The following is a 25,074-nucleotide window of genomic DNA, read 5'->3' on the forward strand; positions in this document are numbered from 1 at the left end:
TAGACCGATGATAACATTCATTAAAATGCTTCCAGTCCAGTGGCACTGCCATCAGCTAGCTGAGAAAAAATGTGTTAAAAAAAACAAGGTCTAAAACCTGACACCAAGCCTATGGCCTACTGGGCATGGTGATCACTGTCCTTCCATATTGGTCAGTGATATGAGTCATTTGTGGCAGGCACCGCATACAGACAAAACATTAAAGCTGCCTCCAGTAAACCTTCTGAACTAATGAGCCAGACAGCCAATTCAATATCAGTAATACTTCCTAAGTCAGCTTTCCAGGCACTATGATGAAATCCTATTCCAGTTCCAGATTTGGACCACATTATTTGCATGCCTGTCACCAGACCTCCAAAGCAAGCACTTTACTGTGAGGCAAATGATCTTCAGAACAGGAAGAACATGTAATATCCTCTCAAGTTTGTGGGTATCCCCAGGCTTCATGATCAATGACAGAGGAAATGCTCTGAATCTTTTGAGTTACCTCTGGCAGAAGAAACACAACCTAGCAGGAAGCCTCCGGAAGGCTCCACCTGCCTCACCTGTTGAAGGGTCTGCAGTTCCTATTGACCACTTTGGATCTCACGGGACTGAAGTGGAAGCAACTTATCCTTGACGGCAATGATTTCTTAAAAGGGAAGAGCAAGGCACTTATAACAAAATGCTTCAAACACTTGACAAAGGTAAAGGCAATCAGACACAGATTAAAATTTTGAAAGAAATAAAGTGCTCCTAGCCTTGTGTTTTTTAGTGAAGTTCCAGGCTTCAATGTGAAGAAGCTGTTTATGAAGTACTGAGTATGGTGGTGAACTACTAAGTGGAAGTTAAGAACCCTAACACTTGGCAGTGATTAGCATAATACAGATTGATTTCAGGCCAGTTCAGGAATGGGTGTAATCTTGCTTTCAGTGGTGAAGTGTGCGTGGGGATAGAACCAGAATCAGATTTACCATCACTGTTTTATATGCCGTGAAGTTCACCGGTATTTACATAACAAAAACATGCCCATACATTAAAAAAAACAATTATAGCTGTGGTATTGGATACAAACATTTCTTCAGTATTAAGTTTCCATGAAACTTTGTGGTGAGTAGAAACTCCAAGAGAATTATTAAAAATTACTGAATGTAATCACAAGTCTGGAGTGTATGCTACATGAGCTGAAAGCCTATATTTTGGCAGTTGAATACTGAATGATACAACATGTTTTGTAGCCAGCGGATTAAGACCAACCCACTTCCATAAAATTAGTAACAAGTGGAACAATGATCAAATGACATGCTGTAGTGAGCTGTCTACTGGTGCGAAAGTTCCTGTGAAATTATGCAGATTTTGTACTTTGGAAAAAACAAATTTCCACAATATTGATGTATTTCAAACACCATGCAGTCATTGGAGTAATGTGCATGAGCAAAATATGAAAGTACCTGAGCATAAGAAATAGGAGGCATTCACTTTGTTGCATCTGCTCCACCAGTCAGTAAGATCATAGCTAATATTTACCAGTGTCATTTTTCCCGACTGGTCCTTTATCTCTGGATACCATTAATATCTAAAAAATCAACTGACCTGTATTAAACTTGCAGTTGAAGATGGCACTACTGAAGATGTGTGACAGCTTATTGGTAAATCATAAGGCAAGAGATTCAAATAAAATCATTATTTATAACATCTGAAGCTAATTGTGGCGAACTATCGCCAATGACAATGAGGAGGCAGAAGGAGGGTGAGGCCGGTTCAGGAGATGAGCCGTACTTTGGCATTGTGAGGCACAACGTGTTCGAGCTGCAGATGGAGATGTAATTCGTATCACTGCTGGAGATGGATTGGGGCATTTGGAGAGGAGCTGATGCAGAAGAGTTTCAATGCCCGTCCACCTAACTCGGGTGTGAGGTTGGATCACTCCATGTGCCAAGCCGATTTGTTGAGATGGAGAACAGCTTCAGGCTGGGTGGCCCCAGTGTATTGGGGCTCCTGGAGCGTGGTACTACCCGCTGCCTGGACAGCTTAAACATCAGCCCTGTTAGACTGAAAGCCTGAGGGTCAGGTATGGAGGTGAGGGTTGGGTTGATTTCGCTTGCTCTCCCGCAAATGTTTATTCCTTTCTCTGTGGCGCCGAGGCTGTGAACTGATCCAGCTGCTGTGCGTTTTGTGATGAACTGGGGACTGAGGCTTGGCTTAGGCCTACTCCAGCTGCTCCGGAAGCAGTTCTAGGATTCAGTCTGGTTTGGGATGCTGGTTGGCTTGCTTCTATTGTGTTTCATTTCTCACTTTTTCTCTGCACAGTGGTTTTTGGTCTTTTTTCATATTGGGGTATTTAGGCTCCTTGCTTTGTATTGCCTGTAAGCAGACAGATTTCAAGGTGCATAATTTGTCCATTCTTTGATAATAAATATGCTTTGAATCTTTGAATCACAGTGACTGACTTTCTGGGGACAGAATTCCAAAGATTTGCTACCATCTGGATGAAGACATTTCATTTCTGTTCTGAATTATTCCTTCTGAACATCAACGTCTTTCAGACTTCCATGATTAAAATTAGATTCCATCTTCTCTTTAACCAAAGTGGATAACCTCAAGTTTTCCAAATTACATTCCATTATCCTGTTGTTACCTCACACTATCCCACTGACCCTCCACATCCGGCTCACAAATTCACACTGCGACCCAGCTTTTTAATTTGCATTGATTACCCTATACTGCTTGTTGGCTATATCTACTCTCAGTGGCCACTTTATTAAGTACACATGTACGCTTACTCATTAATGCAAATATCTATTTAGCCAATTAGGTGAGAGCAAATTTTTAAAAAAGCATGAAGACATAGCCAAGAGGTTCAATTGTTGTTCAGACCAATCATCAGAATGAGGAAGAAATGTGTTCTAAGTGACTGTAACTGTGGAATGATTGTTGGTGCCAGACAGAGAGGTTCAAGTATTTGAGAAATTGCTGATCTCCTGGGATTTTTACACTCAACAGTCTCAAGAGTTTACAGAGAATGGTGTAAAGAAACATCTAATGAGCAGCAGTTCTGTGGGCTAAAGAGAAGAGAATGGCCAGGTTGGTTCAAGCTGACAGGAAGGCAACAGTAACTCAAATGAATAACCATGCGATGCAACAATGGTGCGCAGAAGAGCACCTCTGGATGCTCAACACGTCAAACCTTGAAGTGGATGGGCAGCAGCAGCACAGCAGCAGATGACTACACTAGGTTCCATTCCCCACTGAGTTTATATTACCCCATTGTATAAGTCCAAATACGGATTTATTATCCTTGACCCTATTATCTAAATCATTGATATAGACTGTGAAATGTTGGGGCTTCTCCATCAGTACTCCACAATTCACTCCAGTTTGCCAGCCCTCAGTGGAAGTTCTAAATTTATTTAATATTCTCTTTTGATGCACTACATTAAAGGCCTTAGCTTGTTCATTCTCAACAATTCTGCTGGTTACAGTCCAAGGAACTTTAATAAGTGTATGACATTATGGGGAAGTACAGGCTTGTAGAGCTACTGTCTCTAGTGTCTCGGGCTCAGTTCTGATGACCACTGGTGACTGTACGGAGTTTGCAGAGTCACTTCCTGTGGGGTTTGCCCATTCACCCTCGGTGCTCTTGTTTCCTCCCACGTCCTTGAGGGAAGGTCTGCTGCTACTGAACCGGGGTGTATAAACAAGAGTTGCAGGAGTTCTGGCAAGTGTGGTTGAGACAGATTGCTTTCTGGCAAAGGGTATACTTGGTAAGTGGGAGGCCTCAAAAGTGAAACTTTGAAAGTACTGAGTTTGTATTTTATTTTCAGAAAAGGCTTAGGGAACCTTGGTTTTCAGAAGATATTGAGGCACTGGTTAAGAAAAATAAGGAGAAGCATAGCACATACAGTAAGGTAGGAACAAATGAGGTATTCATGGGGTATAAGAAAAGAAAGAGAACATTTAAGAATGAAATCAGGAGAGCTAAGAGAAGGCATGAGGTTGCTCTAGCAAAGTGAAGAAGAATCTCAAGGGTTTCTACAGATATATTAAGACCAAAAGTATCTGGGAGTACAGTTAGACGAGAAGCTAGACTGGACTGCCAACACAGATGCCTTGTGCAGGAAGGCACAGAGTCGACTGTACTTCCTAAGAAGGTTGGCGTCATTCAATGTCTGTAGTGAGATGCTGAAGATGTTCTATAGGTCAGTTGTGGAGAGCGCCCTCTTCTTTGTGGTGGCGTGTTGGGGAGGAAGCATTAAGAAGAGGGACGCCTCACGTCTTAATAAGCTGGTAAGGAAGGCGGGCTCTGTCGTGGGCAAAGTACTGGAGAGTTTAACATCGGTAGCTGAGCGAAGGGCGCTGAGTAGGCTACGGTCAATTATGGATAACTCTGAACATCCTCTACATAGCGCCATCCAGAGACAGAGAAGCAGTTTCAGCGACAGGTTACTATCGATGCAATGCTCCTCAGACAGGATGAAGAGGTCAATACTCCCCAATGCCATTAGGTTTTACAATTCTACCGCCAGGACTTAAGAACTTTTTAAAAGCTATTATTAATGCTTTTTGAGATAGTGATTTAGATGCATATCATATTTTTACTGAGTTAAGTATTGTATGTAATTAGTTTTGCTACAACAATGTATGGGACATTGGAAAAAAGTTGAATTTCCCCATGGGGATGAATAAAGTATCTATCTATCTATCTATCTATCTATCTATCTATCTAAAAGGATAGCAAGGCACAATATTAGTCCTTTGGAAGATTAGAATGGCCATCTATGCATTGAGCCTTAAGAAACGGGAAATCTTAAATGGATTTTTTTGCATCTGCTTTTACAGAGGAGACAGACAAAGTCTATAGAGGTGAAGTAACACAGCAGTGAGATCATGGACCATATGTGCATTACAAAGGAAGAGGTGCTTGTTGTCTTGAAGCAAATTAGAGTGATTAAATTCCCAGGACCTGACAAGGTGGCCCCTCCTACCTTGTGGGAGGCAAGTGCAGAAGTTGCAGGGGCCCTAGCAGAGGTATTTAAAATGTCATTCCCCTCAGGTGAGGTGCCAATGGAGGTTAGCAAATGTTGTTCCCTTGCTTACGAAAGGCTCTAAGAATATGCCAAATTATAGTCTGGTGAGCCTGACATCAGCAGTAGTAAGCTATCGGAAGCTATTCTAAGGGCCCAGATATCTGGATAGAAAGGGTCTGATTACAGTTAGTCAACATGACTTTGTGTGTGGTAAGTCGTGTCTAACCAATCTTATAGAGTTTTTCGAGGAAATCACCAGTAAAGTTGATGAAGGCAAGGCAGTGGATATATTTTCTTAGTGGACTTTAGCAAGGTCTTTGACAAGGTGTACATGGGAGTTTGGACAAGAAGGTTCAGTCGGTTGGCATTCAGGATAAGGTAGTAAACTACATTTGACATTGGCTTTGTGGGAGAAGCCAGAGAATGGTAGTAGATGGTGTCTCTCTGACTGGAGGCCTGTGACTAGTGAAGTGCCGCAGGAATCGGTGCTGGGTCTGTTGCTGTTTGTCATCTATATCAACAATCTGGATAATAATAGGTTTAATCAGATCAGCAAATTTGCAGATGATACCTAGATTGGGGCATAATGCACAACAAGAAAGGCTATTAAAGCTTGCAGCTGGAAAAATATGCTGAAAAATAGCAGCACCCACAAAATGCTGGTGGAACACAGCAGGCCAGGCAGCATCTATAGGGAGAAGCACTGTCGGCGTTTCGGGCCAAGACCCTTCGTCAGGACTAACTGAAAGGAAAGATCATCTCTATAGATGCTGCCTGGCCTGCTGTGTTCCACCAGCATTTTGTGGGTGCTGCTATTTTTCAGCATATTTTTCCAGCTGCAAGCTTTAATAGCCTTTCTTGTTGTGCATTATGCCCCAATCTAGGTATCATCTGCAAATTTGCTGATCTGATTAAACCTATTATTATCCAGATTGTTGATATAGATGACAAACAGCAACAGACCCAGCACCGATTCCTGCGGCACTTTACTAGTCACAGGCCTCCAGTCAGAGAGACATCATCTACTACCATTCTCTGGCTTCTCCCACAAAGCCAATGTCAAATGTAGTTTACTACCTTATCCTTACCTTACAGATTCAGTTCAATGCAGATAAGTGTGAGGTGTTGCACTTTGTGAGGACAGACCATGGTAGAACTTACAGAATGAATGGTTGGGCACTGTGGAGTGATCTGGGAACACAGGACTATAAATCCTTGTAAGTGGCGTCACAGCTAGATAGGTTCATAGAGTTCTTGGCATGTTGGCCATCATGAATCAGAGTACTGAGTATAGGTGTTGGAATGTTATGTTGAAGTTGTGTAAGACATCGGTGAGGCTTAATTTGGAGTGTTGTCTGCAGTTCTGGTCACCTACCTACAGGAAAGATATCAATAAGATTGAAAGAGTGCAGAGAAAATTTGCAAGAATGTTGCTGGGACTCGAGGGAAAGGCTGAGGAGGTTAGCACTTTATTCCTTGGAGCTTATGAGAATGAGGGGAGATTTGATAGATGTATACAAAATTATGCAGGTATAGATTGAATAAATGCAAACAGTCTTTTTTTTTACTGAGGCTGGGTGAGACTAGAACTAAAGGCTATGTGTTAAGGGTGAAAGGAGAAATGTTTAATGGCACCAGAAGGGGGAACTTCTTCACTCAGAGGGTGGTGAGAGTGTGGGACGAGCTGCCAACAGAAGTTGTGAATGTGGCTTTGATTTCCAGATTTACAGAAACTTGGATTGGTGGGAGGGTTATGGAAGGCTATGGTCTCTGTGCAGGTCGATGGAAGTAGGCAGCAGAGACTAGATGGGCTGAAGAGCCTGTTTCTGTGTTGAAGTTCTATGACTCTGTAACTCTCCCAAACATGCTTGGCTTGATAGGATAATTGTCCACTGCAAATTGGCCCCAGTGTGCGCTAGTTTTGGGGGAGTTGATGGGAATTTACGAAGAATAAAATTTGGGAGGAGCTTTAATAGGTATTTCATGGTCAGTGCAGACTTAATGGGCCAAAATCTGTCTCTATGCTTTTAAAGGCTGTGATTTCCCGTTTAAATCTATGTATATTGGCTCTGCGCAGTTCTATTATTATTTTCTACATGGTCAGCTACCAATCGCTTAATACTAGATTACAACATTTTTCCTACTTCTCATGCCAGCCTGACTAACCTTCCATATTTTCTTTCTCTCTACTCTCCTAGATAATGGGGCCATATTTGTTATTTTTAAATCTGTGAGAACCAATCGAGAATCTATGGAATTTCTGAAGATGACAGCTAGTGCATCATCTCTCCACTGGTGCCATCTTTAAAAACCCTTCAGAATGCAGCATCAGATTGTTGGGATTTACTGCCTTTCAGTCATATTAATTTCTACAAAGGTATTTTTTACACTGCTATTTTCTTTGAGCTTCTCATTCATGCTGGACGAGTAGTTTGTTGGACTTACACAGAATATCTTTTTAATTGGACTGCAGCACCAATTGTGTACCACGTTGTACTGTTGCTGCACATGTCTGAAGGAAACTATTTATTCCTTGGTATTTCTTTTGAGATCACACGGAGTTGTTCAAACCAATACAAGAGATTGCATAATTGTGCACTATAGCACTAGTTGAGCTTCTATTATCTTTTGACCTTAAAACAGAACCCTTCTAAAGACTTGAGCATACTAGATGGCAGATTTTACAAGCCTTCTAATTAAAAGCAAAACATATTGGTTACCATTGTCAAATATGATTAATAAATTACTGTATATGACATATTATGCCACAGTATTATAATTTCTAGTTAAAAAGAATCTAGTGCTTTCGCAGTGTACATGATGAATAAAATTTCTCCGGCTTCCATTCGGGTACAGGTATCAATTATAGCTGATGTTTCAATGACAAACTCTGCTATCTTCATCAGTGATGATGCCTGGACATGTCTATTCTGGTGGTATTTATACCCCTGTAGTCCGTCCCTCCTGATTGGTTAGACCTCATCCAATCAGGTTTCTGCTGTCCTGCCTTGCTTACAATTGAATTTCATTTCTTACTTAGAGTGAGATCTTTGGATAAATCAGCAGTAGCAGAGCACTGCATTCACAAAGGCCATAGGATTGATTTCAACGGCACAAAATTACTGTGCCATGCCAATGACTTTTGGGTCCACCTGGTAAAGGAAGCCATTGAAATAAAATTGAAGGAAAAAGAATTTTAACAAAGACAAAGGTTGCGCTCTAGGTAAGAAGTGGATTTGAATGTTAACAAGTTGAGATATCGGAAACCTGATTGGATGAGGACTAACCACTCAAAAGTAACGGACTACAGTGGTATAAATACCACAGGACTAGACAAACCCAGGCACCATCCCTGAGAGTCTGTCATTGAAACGTCGGTTGTAATCGATGCCTGTACCTGGTGGAAGCCTGAGTAGAGTTAATTTCTAGTTGTTTATAGTTAACATACTCACATACATACATACTCCCTCAACACTCCCTTGTGCAATTGTGTCCTGGATTTCCTCACGTAGACTCCAATCAGTTTGGATAGCAAAGACATCTCCTCCACAATGTCCATCAGCACAGGAGCAAAGCAGTCATGTATACTTAGCTCCTGTTCTACTCACTTTACTGTGTGACTAAGCACAGCTCCAACATCATATACAAGTTTGCTGATGACACCAGCTGTATCAAAGCTGGTGATGAATCAGCAAAGAGGAGGGAGTGAAAATTTGGCTGAGTGGGGCAATAACAACAACCTCTCACTCAATATCAACAGGACCAAAGAAATGACTGTAGACTTCAGGAGAGGGAAACCAGAGCTTCATGAGTCAGAGTCATCAGAGGATCAGATGTGGAGAGCGTCAGTAATTTTAAATTGTTGGGTGTCACCATCTTAGAGGTCCTGTCCTGGACCGTTCATATAAATATAATTGTGAAGAAAGCACAACAGCGCTTCTACTTCCTCAGAAGTCTGAGGAGATTCAGAATGTCATCAAAAACCTTGGCAAACTTCTACAGATGTGTGGTGGAAAGTGCACTGACTGGCTGCATTATTGCCCGGTATGGGAACATGGATGCCTTTAAGTGGAAAATCCTACAAAAGGGAGTGGATTCTGCCCAGTACATTATGGGTGAAATCCTCACAACCATTGAGTGTATATAAATGAAACATTACCATAGAAAAGCAGCATCCATCATCAACGATTCTCACCACCCAGGCCATGCTCTTTTCTCACTAATTTGATAATGGATACTACCTTCAGGTAGGAGGTACAGGTGCCTCAGGACTCACACTAGCAGGTTCAAGAACAGTTACTACCCCTCAACCATCAGGCTCTTGAGCAAAAAAAGGATAGCTTCACTCATTGAAGGACCTTGTAATTTATTGCTATTTACTTATATCTGCATTTGCAGTTTGTTGTCTATTGTTTACATTTACTGTTCAATAGATCTGCTAAGTATGTCCACAGAAAAAGAATCTCGGGATTGTATGTGGTGACGTGTATGTACAGTACTCTGATAATAAGCTTTACTTAGAAATTTGTATTTAATTAGGAACATTATTCAGATATATTAACAAAATTAAACTACATACATTAAGGATAATTGCAAAATATATTGTTCTAAATTGTGCCCAATTATGCTGGCTCATCAAGAATCATGTAAATATGAAAATGCATTTTAAACCATAAAGCCAGTTTTGTATACTAAAATGCTTGTTTATCTGCTTTTGTTTATTTAGAGTGGCATAATTAATTGTGAGAATGGCAAGTACATACAAAGTAAAATCTCTTTATGCTAAAACTTGGGGCTACAAAATTGTAGACCAACAGAGATCAAGTTATTATTAAAGACTAAGTTATTCTTATACATTACAATTTCCTTCTGCTTGCCAGAGAAAACTTAAGTTCCAGTTCACATAAATACATCAAAGACACCAGAGAATTGAAAAATGTCAGAACAGTTAGTAAGAGATGTCATGTTCTGACTTTGTAGGGTAATACCAATTGCTGATGTAGTCAGCTGATGTCAGATATTCAAAAATAAGGCATGCAAAGAGCCAGCAGAATCTCAGCTGCTGCAAAATATGATGATAATTTAACTTTCTGTACTGGACAGAAACAATGCGTGGAAAAGACTTACCATCCTGTGATTAATCTATGACCACATAGCTATTTCCTTTTCATCATCTTTCAAATTAGGTTAGTTATCTGATGGTGGCTACCAAATTCAACTGCAAAGCTGTGATCTAATGACCTTAATGACGCAGGAGTTTTACTTTTGTTAAACTCTGAACAGTAGAAAATGCCTAACGGACCTGGTAGGAGGCATCAGAACAGCTAAAGTTAATATTAGTCAGAGGAATCTTTGGTTCTTCCCTGTGTCCATGTTCAGTATCATCAGTCCAATTTAATTACTGGACCCTAGCTTGCAGGTTATGAATTTCAAATTCTCAACATTTTAGACACAGCCAAACACTCTCATCAATAAAGCATATACATTCAACAGTTTGAAGAAATAACCCATAATAGAGAAAGTGAAGTCAATGGACTGATTTAATGACCTTGATCTATTTAGTATTCTTCAGGTGACTACTGGTCACTGTTGGTCAGTGATTATTGCTGGATTTCTGTGCCTCAGGTGGAACGATTGCACCTGGGAGCAATGAAAGCTGAAGAAAGACAGACAGGGAGACCGTTTTGCTGAACACCTACACTCTGTCCGCCAGAGAAAGCAGGATCTCCCAGTGGCCACACATTTTAATTCCACGTTCCATTCCCATTCTGATATGTCTATCCATGGCCTCCTCTACTGTCAAGATGAAGCCACACTCAGGTTGGAGGAACAACACCTTATATTCCGTCTGGGTAACCTCCAACCTGATGGCAAGAACATTGACTTCTCTAACTTCCATTAATGCCCCTCCTCCCCTTCTTACCCCATCCCTGATATATTTAGTTTTTCCCTCCTCCCCCCCTTTTTTCTCTCTTTGCCCATCACTCTGCCTGTTCTCCATCTCCCTCTGGTGCTCCCCTCCCTCTTTCTTTCTCCATAGGCCTCCCGTCCCATGATCCTTTCCCTCCTCCAGCTCTGTATTCCTTTTGCCAATCACCTTTCCAGCTCTTAGCTTCGTCCCATCCCCTCCGGTCTTCTCCTATCATTTCGCATTTCCCCTTCCCCCTTCTACTTTCAAATCTCTTACTATCTTTCCTTTCAGTTAGTCCTGACGAAGGGTCTCGGCCCAAAACGTCGACAGTGCTTCTTCCTATAGATGCTGCCTGGCCTGTTGCGTTCCACCAGCATTTTGTGTGTGTATTGCTTGAATTTCCAGCATCTGCAGATATCCTCGTGTTTGCTGAAGAAAGATAGAAACAGCTTTCTTCCATTCAGTTTGAACAATGCAACAGAGGTGTAAAACAAAATGCAGGAACAAGTGTTGTTGATCAAGGCCTCTAGTTTACATTACTTGAGTTTGAGAATGCAGTGTGATCGACATTTAAGAAAACATTAGCTGGATAGTTGATGAAAATGAAAATATAAAACCATAGAATGAAAATGGCTTGATGAGGTAATCACAATAGCTGGTGAAAAGTTTAAACAGAGATGAATGGTCTGATTTCATGTTGTAATTGATGGATTAGTGTCTAGATTGTCATTTTTTGTAGTTTAAACTTCTTTATGCTTGTTTATATGTTTGCATAATTATCTGTTTGTAAATGCTTAGTGGATTTTCAGTAATTTGTAGTATAGCTGGTTCTGTTTGTTTTTGTAGTTCCTGCAGCCTGTGTCACGCTCTAAATTAAACTGTTTCATGGGCAGTTCTCATCAAGGAATTTCTTATCTAGTTTTCAGCACAAGGCTTTTCCTTGTCTTCTTCCTTTGGATTGTACTTCCAGCAGAGTGAATCAGTTCCTGCTATTTCTTTGTTGCGTACGCCTTATAAAATGATTATAACCACAAGATTTAAGCCTCATTCTTGACATTCTCCAGATCCAACCTAATCTTTGTGCATTTCTAAGTCAGTGCCATCCACAAGAGAAAGGAGTTTCCCAAAGGTACTCAGACATTGGATTCTTCATGGCAATGTGTGAACAACTACATATCCTAATGATTACACCAAGGTAGTGTGGTCACTTCAGTTGGGTATGATGTTCTCCTAAGGGGTTGTCTATTGGTGAGACCCAGGTGACTGTAGAGGCTGCAAAGTGGACAAATGTAAGTGGCAGCTGTGGTTATTGGTTGGGTCTAGTGGTTATTCAGTCTCTTCTTTTGTAGTTGCTACTTGTTCTCTGCGACAAAGAGGAGGTCACTGTCATGTAGTACAGCTCCCATTTGAAAATTTTCCTCCAGGCAGGTGTATCTATTGAGTGCAATGTCTTCCCAGTTTTTCGATGTAATGTTGAACTTCTTCAGTCTGATTTTGATGTCATTATTAAAGCGTATCCTTTGCCCACCAAGGGCTCTCCTTCAACTGTGAGTAAAGGATCTTTTTGGTGAGATATGAATTAGGCATCTGAATGACATGACCAATCCATCGGAGTTGGTGTTGCTTTGTCGAGGTGAAGATACTGTTCGTGTTGACCTCCACCACGGGTGAAACTGAGGAATAAGAGAGGCATGACCACGTTAATGGGGTAATATTATAGACCACTCGACAGCCTGCAGAATTTAGAGGAACAAATTTGTAGAGGGATCGCAGACTTTTGCAAGAACTTAGGGTTGTTAAAGGAGCTAATTTTAACTTTGCACATATTGACTGGGACTCCCACAGTGTAAAAGGACTAGATGAGATAGAATTTGTCAAGCGTGTTCAGGAAAGTTTGCTTAATCAATACATAGTTGTCTCAATGAGAGACTGTGCGATACTTGATCTACTAGTTGGGAATGAGACAGGCAGGTGGCAGGACATTGTGTCGGGCAACATTTTGTATCTAGTGATCATAATGCCACTAGTTTCAAAGAAGGTATCAAAAGAGATAGATCTGGTCCACCAGGTTGTGATTCTAAATTAAAGAAAGACCAAATGTGATGCTATCAGAAAGGATCTGGCAAGTGTGGATCTGGCAACAGGCTGACTTATGGCAAATGTGGTCTTGGTAAGTAAAAGGCCTTCAAAAGTGAACTTTGAGACTACAACACTTGTAAGTGCCTGTCAGAATAAAAGGTTTTAGGGAACCTTGGTTTTCAAGAGATATTGAGGCCTTGCCTAAGGAAAAAAAAGGAAGTGAACAGCAGGTATAGGCAAGTAGGAACAAGTGAGGTACTTATGGAGTATAAGAAATGCAAGAGAACACTTTAAAAAAGAACCCAGAGGGCTAAAAGAAGGCATGAGGTTGCCCTAGCAAACAAAGTGAAGGAGAGTCCTTAGGGATCAGAATGGATTCTATAGATGCATTAAGAGGAAAAAGATTGCAAGGGACAAAATTGGTCCTCTGGAAGATCAGAATGGTAATTGATGTGTGGAGCCAAAAGAGATGGAGATCTTTTTTGCATCTGTATTTATTCCGGGACAGAGTTTATAGAAGTAAAGCAAAGCAGCACCAACTTCATGGACCCTATAAAGATTTAAGGGATGGAGGTGTTATTTTTCTTGAGGCAAATTAGGGTGAATAAACTCCAGACCCTGCCAAGTGACAGGTGAGGTACTGGATTATTGGAGAATATCCAATGTTCTTCCTTTGTTTAAGAAAGGCACTAAAAATAAACCAGGAAATGATAAACCAGCGAGCCTGACATCAGTATGGGAAAGTTATTGGAAGGTATTTTAAGGGACCGGATATAAATATTTGGATAGGCATAGACTGATGAAGGATAGACACATGGCTTTGAGCATGGTATGTCACGTCTAACTAATTTTATAGAGTTTTTCAAGTAAGTTACCAGGAATGTTGATGAAGGAAAGCCAGGGGATGTCGTTTACATGGACTTTAGAAAGGCATTTAACAAAGTCCCGCATGGGAAGTTGGTCAAGAAAGTTCAATTGCTCGGCATTCAAGAAGAGGCAGTAAATTGGATAAGACATTGGCTTTGAGGAGAAGCCAGAGAGTGGTAGTAGATGGTTACCCCTCTGACTGAAGGCCTGTGAATATTGGAGCGCCACTGGCATTGGTGCTGGGTCTGTTGTTGTTGGTCATCTATATCAATGAACTGGATGATAATGTGGTTAACTGGATCAACAAATTTGCAGATGACATCTTGGTTGGGGTTGTAGTGGACAGTGAGGAAGACTGTACCAGCTTGAAAAATGGGCTGAAAAATAGCAGATGGATTTTAATTCAGGTAAGTGTAAGGTGTTGCACTTTAGTAGAACCAACCAGGGTCAGTCTTACACTGTCAATGGAAGGGCACTGAAGAGTGCAGTAGAACAAAGGAATCCGAGAATGCAGATCCATAATTCATTGACTCTGGTGTCATAGGTAGATAGGGTTGTAAAGCAAGCTTTTGGTACATTGGCCTTCATAAATCAAAGTACTGAATACAGAAGATAGCACTCTGTGTTGGAGTTGGTTAATACATTGGTGAGGCCTAATTTGGAGTATTGTGGGCAGATTTGGTCACCTACCAACAGGAAAGATGTAAATAAGATTGAAAGAGTACAGAGAAAATTTACAAGGATGTTGCCGGGACTGGTGGAGTTGAGTTATATGGAAAGATTGAACAGGTTGGGGCTTTATCCCTCGGAATGTAGAAGATTGAGAGGAGATTTGATAGAGGTATACAGAATTAAGAGGGATATAGGTAGGGTAAATACAAGCAGCCTTTTTCCACTGAAGTTGGGTTGGACTACCACTAAAGGCCATAGATTAATAGTGAAGGGTGAAAAGTTTAAGGGGAACATGAGGGGAAACTTCTTCACTCACAGGGTCACAACAGTGTGAAATGAGCTGCCAGTGCATCAAGCTGGATTGTAATGTTTAAGAGAAGTTTGGATAGGAGCATGGATGCTAGGAACATGGACAGCTATGGTGCAGGTCGATGGAAGTAGGTAGTTTAAATGGTTCAGCACGGACTAGGTGGGTCAGAGGACCCTACCTATGCTGTGCTTTTCTATGACTGTATTACTCTATGCAGGTTCAACTGTAAAATCTTAGAAGGTTTCGACAGGTAAATGGACGAGAGCAGCATGGAGGGCCTCGTTATAGGTACAGGTAGGTGGGAGTAGGAGAAATACAGGTTGGAATGTACTAGATGACCCAAAGTGCTTTTTTCTCCGGTGTAATACCCAAAGACTCTTATTAACTTCAATGCAGATAAATGGGTGTGTGGGACAGGGGCCTGTATTTGTTAATTTACTATTTAAAAATGATGTTGAGCGTCCTACCCCAAATCTTATGGCTGCTACTGGTATACGAGGTGCCTGTGACAACTGTCGAGTTGCTGGAGAGAAAGGTGAGTAACTACCTTCGAAGGTGGCTGGGCCCACCTCGTAGTCTGGGCAGCACAGCCCTGTACAGAAGGTGCAGCAAGCTGCAACTTCCCTTCAGCAGCCTGGACGAGGAGTTCAGGGTTTCCCGCACAAGCGAGGTGCTGCAGTACAGGGATTCCAAGGACCCTAAAGTGGCAGCAGCTGGCATCCGGGTACGGACGGGTAGTAAGTGGAAGGCACAGGAAGGGCCGGTGGTAGCAGAGTCCCGGCTGAGGCACAGGGCTCTGGTGGGGACAGTGTCAACTGGGCGAGCGGGGCTGGGCTCTGTCTCTTAACCTTGCTATGACAAGGCCAAAGGCAAGGACAGATGCCAACTAGTCCTGGAGGAAGTGAGGGCTGGCATTGTAGTGGAGGGGAGTAGCAGGATGGTGGGCATATGCGGCAGTAGGGAGCATGGACAAAGTGGGAAGGTGCACGAGCCGAAAATCTCCTGGTCTGACATCTGGCAGGCGCATTAAATTTATGATCCAGGCTGTCTATGATGTCTTGCCAAGCCCTGCAAACCTCCACGTCTGGGGCAAGAGCAATACACCAGCATGTCCTCTCTGCCCAGGGAGAGGATCACTGGGGCACATCCTTAGCAGCTGCTCTAAAGCCTTGGGGGAAGGTCGCTACCGGTGGCATCATGACCAGGTGCTGAAGGCAGTTGCAGAGAGCATTGCGATGGTCATGACCACCAGCAGAGGAAGAATATCTCCGCTGTCAGAGCCGGAGCACAGCCCAGACCATCATCATCATCGGGCCTGCTTAGCACTGCATCAGCAGTGGGCTGGGAGGAAAAATGGATCAGCCATGATGAAATGTCAGAGCAGACTCAGTGGACTAAATATCTTATATCCTCATCAATATTATAGAATCAATATTGAGTGAGTGTTAGGTTATCAAAGGTGCTTCTTTCCAGATGTGCTGTAAAACCAAATACCCTTTTTGACTTGCTATGTTAACGTAGGCAGCCATGACAAAATGGTGACACAGTTGTGCAGCTAGCAGAGCTGCTGCCTAACAGTAACCTGAGTTCATTCCAGCATTCTGGTGCTTTCTGTGTAGAGTTTGAATGTCCTCCACGTCTGCGTGGGTTTCCTGCTACAACCCAATGATATGTGTATTGGTTGATTAATTGGCCACTGTAACTTGCCCCTGGTGTGTATATAGAACATAGAACAGCATAACACTACATAGTCCCTTCGGCCCATGATGTTGTGTTAACCTTTAAACCTGTTCCAAGATAAATCTAACACTTCCCTCCCACAAAGCTCTCCATTTTTCATTCATTCATGTGCCTTTCTAAGAATCTTTTAAATGTCCTTAATGTATCTGTCTGTACCACCATCCCTAGCAGCACTTCCCACATACCCATCACCCTCTGTGTAAAACACCTAACTGTGACCTCCCCTCATACTTTCCTCCAATCATCTTAAAATTATGCCTTTTCATATTAGCCACTTACACTCTAAAAACAATTGTTGGCTTTCCACTCTCTGTTGGCCTTCTATCATCTTATCACCTCCACCAATTTACCTCCTTCGATCCAATGAAAAATGCTCCAGCTCACTCAGACTTTCCTACCAAGCTATATTCTCTCTGGTAATTTCCTCTGCTCCCTGTCTAAAGCTTTCACATCCTTGCAATAATGATACAACCAGAACTAAACACCATAGTTCAAGTGTAGTCTAACTAGAGTTTCATAGAGCTGCAATATTACATATAAGCTCCTGAATTCAAACCCCGTTAACAAAGTCCGACACGCCATATGCCTTATCCATTTGCAATACAAGATTGCTCTGTTCCACCACAATGCTACGAGTCCTGCCATTAACCCTGTGTTCTGCCTTCAAGCTCAGCCTTCCAAAGTGAATCACTTCACAATTTCCCAGATTGAACTCCATCTGCCACTTCTCAGCCCAGTTCTGAATCCATGACTCGTGGCCCACTGTAATTTATGGGTGGTAGAATCATACGGGAAAGCTACGAGTAACAAGTTATAAAATATTGGATTAGTTAAATGATTGGCACAGATTCAAAGGGTTGAAGGGCTAATTCCTGTGCTGTATGAATTTTTATCACTGCATCAAAGTAATCTGCAAAGTGATGGCCAATATTAAGCCTGCCAGTAGAATCACTAATCACTAAAATAAAACAGATTATATAGTCTTTATAACTTTGATGTTGTGGGATTGGCTTTCACATCGCCCACAACAATGACTACACTTCAAAAATATTCCATTTCTTGTAAAGTGCTCTGGGAAGTTCCAAGGTCATGAAAGGCAGTTTAGAAAAGCATGTTTTGTTTTTTAATGGCTTAAGTAAAAAGAAAAGCTTCCATTTGGCTGATATTCTGGTTTTAAATCAGTACGTTAATCAAGATTTATTATCGTTCTCAATATGCTGCAGTAAAACTCACGTAATCTGCACTTAGATGGTTCAGAAGTGCTGATGGTTCAATAACAGGAGCCCAGGTGCTGAGATGCATGCTTCCTTTCACTCTCAGAAGCCGAGTTCCCACATCCTTCTGCTTCGAAAGCTGCCTTTAATCTCCTCTGGCTCGGTTTCGAACCCCTGAAACTCACCACAGTTCTTGAAATTTATTGGTGCACTATTACCCACTTACTTTTTAGATTTATCAGATTCACTGGAAAATGTATTCTACTATCTAATACGCTGCAGTAGTGACAGAATAACATCCAATGGTCCAAAAAATTTTATCAATTCTATAGATTTCTATATTTTGTGACATCAATTTCAATTGAAAGAACTGACTAGACTAAGGAATCAGGAAATTAAACATACCCACTTGTTTAACCATCTGTTTGAATTCTTAGACACAATGGGAAAACATAAATTAAGGTTCTGCCTCTACTCAAAATCTGAAGCAATAACATGATGAAGTAGACTTTAAGTTTCTTCTTCTACAGCTGAACCAGTACTAAAAATCAGCTGCCTTGAAACGAGAGCAATGGGTTTCATTGGCCTATCTCTGAACATCTGGATAATTTCTGAACATCTGACCCTTTGATATTCAGAGTAAAATACACACAAATTGTATAAAATCACATTCAAATTATATGAATAAATTCCATGAATTTTACAAGCTGTACCAGTCCTGTAGAAAAGCACAGATTTCCAAGACTGGAATTTGTTGCACAGTCTATGGACTATGAATATTCTTTTCATTAACAAGTGCAACAGCATGACATTATTCCACTTGCATGATCATATCTATCAACCAGTACCTTCACTGCAATTGCTAGTAATGCCATGTTCCATTGGCATAACTGAGGTAAGGGAAGAAAAAAATCCTTAATATCGCCTAAACTCTGAAATTGACGAGAAACAGTAGGCAGGAAAGCGCCTGCTGTATTGGTGAATGCCAAATCCTCTCCTCTCAACTCATAAATCAGATCCTGAACACCGTCTGGAGTAAGCACAGTGGATCCATAGACATGGAAATTCAGTACCAAAAAATTCTCATTAATAACACCAGTGACTGTGCTGACTAAGTTTTAAATGACAAAGCTGTCAGACAAGCCTGCATTTCATGCTAAAGGAATGACAGTAAAGTCTTTGTTCTCAGCAATCAATGTGCCAGAGACGTATCTGTATACAATAGGATCAGTAAGAATACCCAGTGTATATAACTTGAGAAGGCAAAGTGGCAATTCCTCACTCAGAAAACCTTCCATAACGTAATATTGCACTAAAGATAAGCTCAGTATGACAGACACTTTAAGATTTGTAGCTTGAACCAGAGGTATGATAACTTCCCTTGGAGCATAGATATACTACCTCTTTAACCTCATAGTTCATTGGATCTCTCACTCCAACCTCTTAATAACATCTGAATTCTAATCCTGGTTTATTGAAAAGAGTAAATGAGAAACATCTTTAAGCATGCTAGGAATGAAGGACTAACCTTGCAAGGATATGACAGAAACTTGCAAAGTTTAGTTTGAGCTTAGCACTGTTAATGAGCAAGAATGAAGATTTCAAGTTTTGCTGTATCCAATTGAGAGTAGGAAATTCAAAGGGGAAAAAGATCTAAAAAAAAACCTGTATCCTGAATCATACATAGGTGCACAAGACGAGGCAATTGTAATTACAATCATGTAATTTGTTAATTACAATCATGTTAATTGTACCCTGTTCACTATCCCAATGTGTTTGCTGAATTATTCAAAATATCAATCAATCATATTGGCTCAATGCGAATAATTATCAAATGTGGTTTAGGAATAATGCAGGGCAAGATTTTGACTCTGATAACAGTCTGACAGACAGTACTTGCAGCAAAATATGGCCTGGACCTGGCTATGTCAGGGCAAATACGCCACACTTGCCAAGGTGAAAAACTGATGACAAAAACTGATGACAAAATACAAATTTGGTTCAGTTTTACCATAATGACGGGTCCAGAACTTGTCACACTCTTGAACTGTAAATGAGATGTGAATGACAGGAAAACATGACACCAACTCTCTGTACCAAGGAGAAATTCAGGCAGGTGTAATGCCCAAGAGCTTCAGATAAAATGAAGTCAACTTCAGTTGCAACAAAAACCTCAAATAAAACAAAATTTATTAAATAATTTGTAGTACAAGTTCCACATTTAAAATAATCTTAACAGGCAACTCTTTGGTTCCTGTGTGTAATTATTTTCCTTTTTTTATTATTAACCTTACCTACTTTACTATTTGTGTCCCAATTATAATCTGCAATATACGAGGTTGTGAGTGAAAGTTTTACACTGTGCATTTTTTTCTATGCACATTTTGTAAAGTCACGAAGTTGCAAGGTGCTGCAGGGAAAGCTTTGTTATCACAATGCATGCAAAACTTGACAAGCATTAATGAATCGAAAAATGAGGGTCAATAATATCCATTAAGTATATCACATTTTAAAAACTTACGAAGTAAGATGGGTAATATATGAAACCTAAGGAGTTCTAGTTGTGTCATTAGGAACATCTGATCTATACTGGGAGAATTTACAATGGGAAGCCACAGTCATATGCCAGTTATTTCCAACATTGAACAAAGTTATGGAAGAATGGGGTAAACTGTACAGACAGATGTCTGAAGTAGCAGTTACTGGAGCATTCTTGATTAGAAAATGCAGAATAAATGAATAAAAAGCAAATCAGAGATTCTGTCCAAAATAATAAAAAAAGATAGTAAAATTACTAAAAAGTTCTCAGCAGATCAAACAGCATCTGTGGAGAAGGAAAGAAAATGAGCTATTTTGCTCAATAACATTACATCACAACATGGGTTGATGTAAAAAATATCACATGATGTAAAGGCATTTCACCAGGGATATGGATAGGAAATGCTGGAAGGATATGTCCAGACACATGGAATTGTATAATGGCTTATTTGCTTGTGAGTGTGTTTGTGTGTTTTAGAGTTTAAGTTTGAAACCTTGCTAACAAAAGTTTTAAACGCAAGAGAAGATAATAGGCATCATGAGCAATGTTTCCACTAAGGTGTGTGCGTGTACACATGCACAAAGGAATTTAAACTGTGCACAACAGGCTGTCACCCTCTATCTTGTTGGCATGTTTAAGTGCATCTCACGATACCCGATCATATTTCCTTTTAAATTTCTTACGCAGACGGTTTTGACAATCTGGAGCTTGCAATGATTTGCCTGCAGATTTTAGAACTGGCTTATTTATACTGTTTTTATCAAATAAATTATTTAGTGCACTCATGTTGTCACTAGCCAAAAAATTGCACAGTGCAAGATTTTTGTGCACACTGGTCTTTACAAACTAGAGGGAACATTGATCATGAGTTCAGTGGTATATAAGTGTAACATTACTCTGTGGTTTTAAGTGTATACTGTATAATTTTTCTCCATCATTTATATTTTGCACAGTATGAGAATTAGTATAGAAATATCTGAGAGAGAAGTTATACCCAAGTTTATCTGGTGGGATGGCACCAATTGAGGTCAAACAATGTCAGGTTGAGAATCCTGATGAGCCCAGCCAGTTCTTGACACTAATTACTCCTCCATAAGCCCATCCCCCATCGGAAAAGCAGAGCATTTTTTCTGAGTTTAAAGTTGCTTGTGGGAATACAAAATTTTGGCACAAAAGATATTCACGTACTATACTGGTAAAAGCAAAATGTTCAAGGGATATGCACATGGGCAACGACCAGGAATGCCAGTAATGAAGAGAGATGTCGCTTCTTTAAGGGGAAGGTCAGTCAGAGACCGGGGGAGATTAGAGTAACTGAGAATGATAACGTCAGTGGTTCAGAGAGTTGATGAGCCTGCTATAGATTATGCAGATTGTAAATATTGAGCGTTCGGGGTTGGATAATCCAGGGAGGGATGAGCCAGTCATCCTGAAAATGCTGAAGGAAGACCTGAGCTCAGCCCACCAGGAAGTTTTAGATTTGGGGATAGCAGTGGGATTGACCTACCCCGGGATAGTATCATGGGCCAGGGAGATAGACCAAAGGAGGAGGAAGAGAAGTCATTAAGTGGCTGTAGTGTCTTAGCTACTGTGAAGATACAGAGGACTCGCTCTGTGTGCCAGCAACCAGGTTACCTAGCAAGGGAGTGCCAGAAAAGATATAGAAAGATGAAGGAGATTTGTTACAGCTGTGGCATTTTGGGCCAGAGCGGGAGGCAGTATCTTAAAAATGGAAGATGTGTGAGTCATTCATCAAAACGGGCAGAATCCAGAGCAACGCCTGTCTCTATCAAATTTGACTGCCGACCAGATTATAGAATTGGTGAAGTCAGCATCCAGGTCAGATAAATGGTTGGCGGCAGCCTCTTCTGTGAGTTTTGGCCACCCACAGATGTGTACAAAGCATTTATTAGGGGGCCAGCAATGTGAAATGTTAATGGATACAGAGTTGATCTACCCTTGCACATGACTGGAGAGGCGATTTACATTACCAGTACAGAGGGGTGAAACAGTGAGGGTAGAGCGAAGTGAGCCTCAGGTTTTTGAGATTGAGGGAGTGCAGCTTCCTCCGAATTTTGGGGTGAGCCCAAACAATGAGAGAACTGACCTGGAAACAGACACACTAAGTAAGGCAGGTGCTACCGTAGACTCAGGAAAGGGAGAATTAACATGGACAGGATGATGACAGCAAACATGTCCGATCCCCAGAGTGGACAGTATAGCTCACAGGGAGATAGCAGCCCCAAGCAGAGGTAGGAGATGGGACTATGATTGTGATTCAGTTCAGGAGATCCCAAGCGTAGGGGACAGACACAGTGAAGGGCTGCTAGAAGTAGTGCCGCTGCCTGCAGAGGTAGCAGAAATTAAAGATGCACTAGGAAGGGAAGTGTAAGGAGCAGATAGGGATTGAGTGTGCAGGTCTTGGGGCAAAGAGAGCAACAGAAGAAAATGAAATGACAGAGTTGAACGTGTACAGGAAGAAACTCCTAGAGACAGTTTAGTAAGATTATATGGGAGCGTGAAGGGCCATTGTAACCAGATTAATATTATGAGGGACAGTGCAAAACAGCAGCAACATACTGCTGATTGGAGAGAGCCAGAGAGAGAGAGGTTAGTCCTCCCACAGTCGGTTGAGCAAGATATGGTAAGGGAGCTAGCTGCCTGAAAAAGCAGGTTCACTCCTACAAGAATAGAACCATGAGTGGTGCTCCTGACAAATGAAACCCTTTTTTGTGTACAGACCCAACAAGGCAGCCAGTGGAAACACAGGACTCTGGATAAATTGCATGAGTCACCTTCTTGACGCCCTCACAGACAGAACAAAGGATCAAGTCTACCCTGTAACAATGTCATTGCAGGGAATCTAAGTTATGAGCACCAGTCTGTTGCATCATGTCTGACCACATACGATGGTAGTAGAGCCACCGATGAAAGAAAATGTAAATGTAAATGCAGTAGACAGAGAGAGAGAGAGAGAGAGAGAGAGAGAGAGAGAGAGAGAGAGAGAGCACATCAGGATAACTATGATTAAAGTTTAAACTATAACGGTAACTAGACTTCATAATGGAGATTGGAGATAGATGATTAGTCGTATAGATTGGAATAGAAAGATGTTGGGGAAAATAGACGGGAAGGCATCTGAGTTAAGCCAGAGAAATTGTTCCACAATCATGATGGCAAGGAAGGCCAAGAACGTGAGAAGAAATCATACACAGTGTCAGCAGGCAACCATTCCAGCTGAATGGGGAGTGAACACAAATAAGCCGGGCTTTTTCAGTGCTTGGGCCAACGATCAAGTGGATAGTATGGGAGGGAGTGCCACTGGGGCAATGCCCTGGTAGGTATTCTAATGGAGACCATCCCTAACCCTCCTGTAGATCAATCAAAAAGACAGATCAGAACATCATTCTGATAATCTTCTGCACAGCATGGAAGGTGAACTGTTGCCTGTGAACCTGAAACAAAGTTAACTTGCTATGACCCTGCCCACAGAGTAACAACTGACAGCCACTTCTAATAGTTTTATTTATCAGAAATTGAAGGGATGAAGAGGACGTGATGAAATATGTGAAATAGTCTTGTAGATAGTCATTTAGGGATAGATGTAGGTACACATAGGTGAGTCGTAGGGGACAAGATCCAAAGTGATGGGTATTTACACTGTGCCACTTAATCAGACCCTCCTTAACGTTTGGTTTTCCCGGGACAGATTTCTGTCCAGGGGCCAGGTGGAGGGTACGTTAGGGAGCATTCTGGACTTAAGTGAATATAGCAGATATCAATTCAAAGAAGATCCAGGCTTCATTTCTCATTGTAAATGTAAATAAGTTCAGGAAGTTTGCAATTAGCTTCGGGTTTTTCTTTGTACATTGCAAACATTAAATTGTAGTTAAAACCACAGGCTGTTCCACAGACTAAGAGATTCATATGCAAGAGCCAAACATTACGACACTGAGTTTGTGTTAATTGACTTGTGTTAATTAACTAGGCAACATGGTTAAGCTGTTTGCTCCGTTGTGCTGTAAGTGCAAGCTGGCAGACCAGATGGATGTGGTCACTTAGCATTTCAAACATAGTCACAGGTATAGGCAATCAATAATTTTGTGTACTCAGAGACAGCCCTGACAACATTAATTTTGAATGTCTGGCTCTCTGTCTTCAAAAGGTTTTAGAATATTTGTGTTAGTTAGTTTTTCCAAAAGGCGTTTGGACCTTCAGAGGTGTCCTTATCAATTGCCATGTGCTTCCACTATGTAACTGAAAGGAACTACTTGTCAGCACAAATTGAAGTAAGCAAGCAACACACACAAAATGCTGGTGGAACGCAGCAGGCCAGGCAGCATCTACAGGAAGAAACACTGTCAACGTTTTGGGCCGAGACCCTTCGTCAGGACTAACTGAAAGGAAAGATAGTAAGAGATTTGAAAGTAGGAGGGGGAGGAGGAAATGCGAAATGAAAATATGAAAAAAATCTCTTACTATCTTTCCTTTCAGTTAGTCCTGACGAAGGGTCTCAGCCCAAAACGTCGACAGTGCTTCTTCCTATAGATGCTGCCCGGCCTGCTGCGTTCCACCAGCATTTTGTGTGTGTTGCTTGAATTTCCAGCATCTGCAGATTTCCTCGTGTTTGCTTTTGAAGTAAGCAATGTCATTGTAACTATTGAAATTGTACCTGAAGGGTATAAAAATGTGATTTACTTTTGGGTTTGTGAACCTTTACCAAGAACGTCTCCAGA

Source organism: Hemitrygon akajei, chromosome 8 (genome assembly GCF_048418815.1).
Source record: "Hemitrygon akajei chromosome 8, sHemAka1.3, whole genome shotgun sequence".
Taxonomy (NCBI): Eukaryota; Metazoa; Chordata; class Chondrichthyes; order Myliobatiformes; family Dasyatidae; genus Hemitrygon; species Hemitrygon akajei.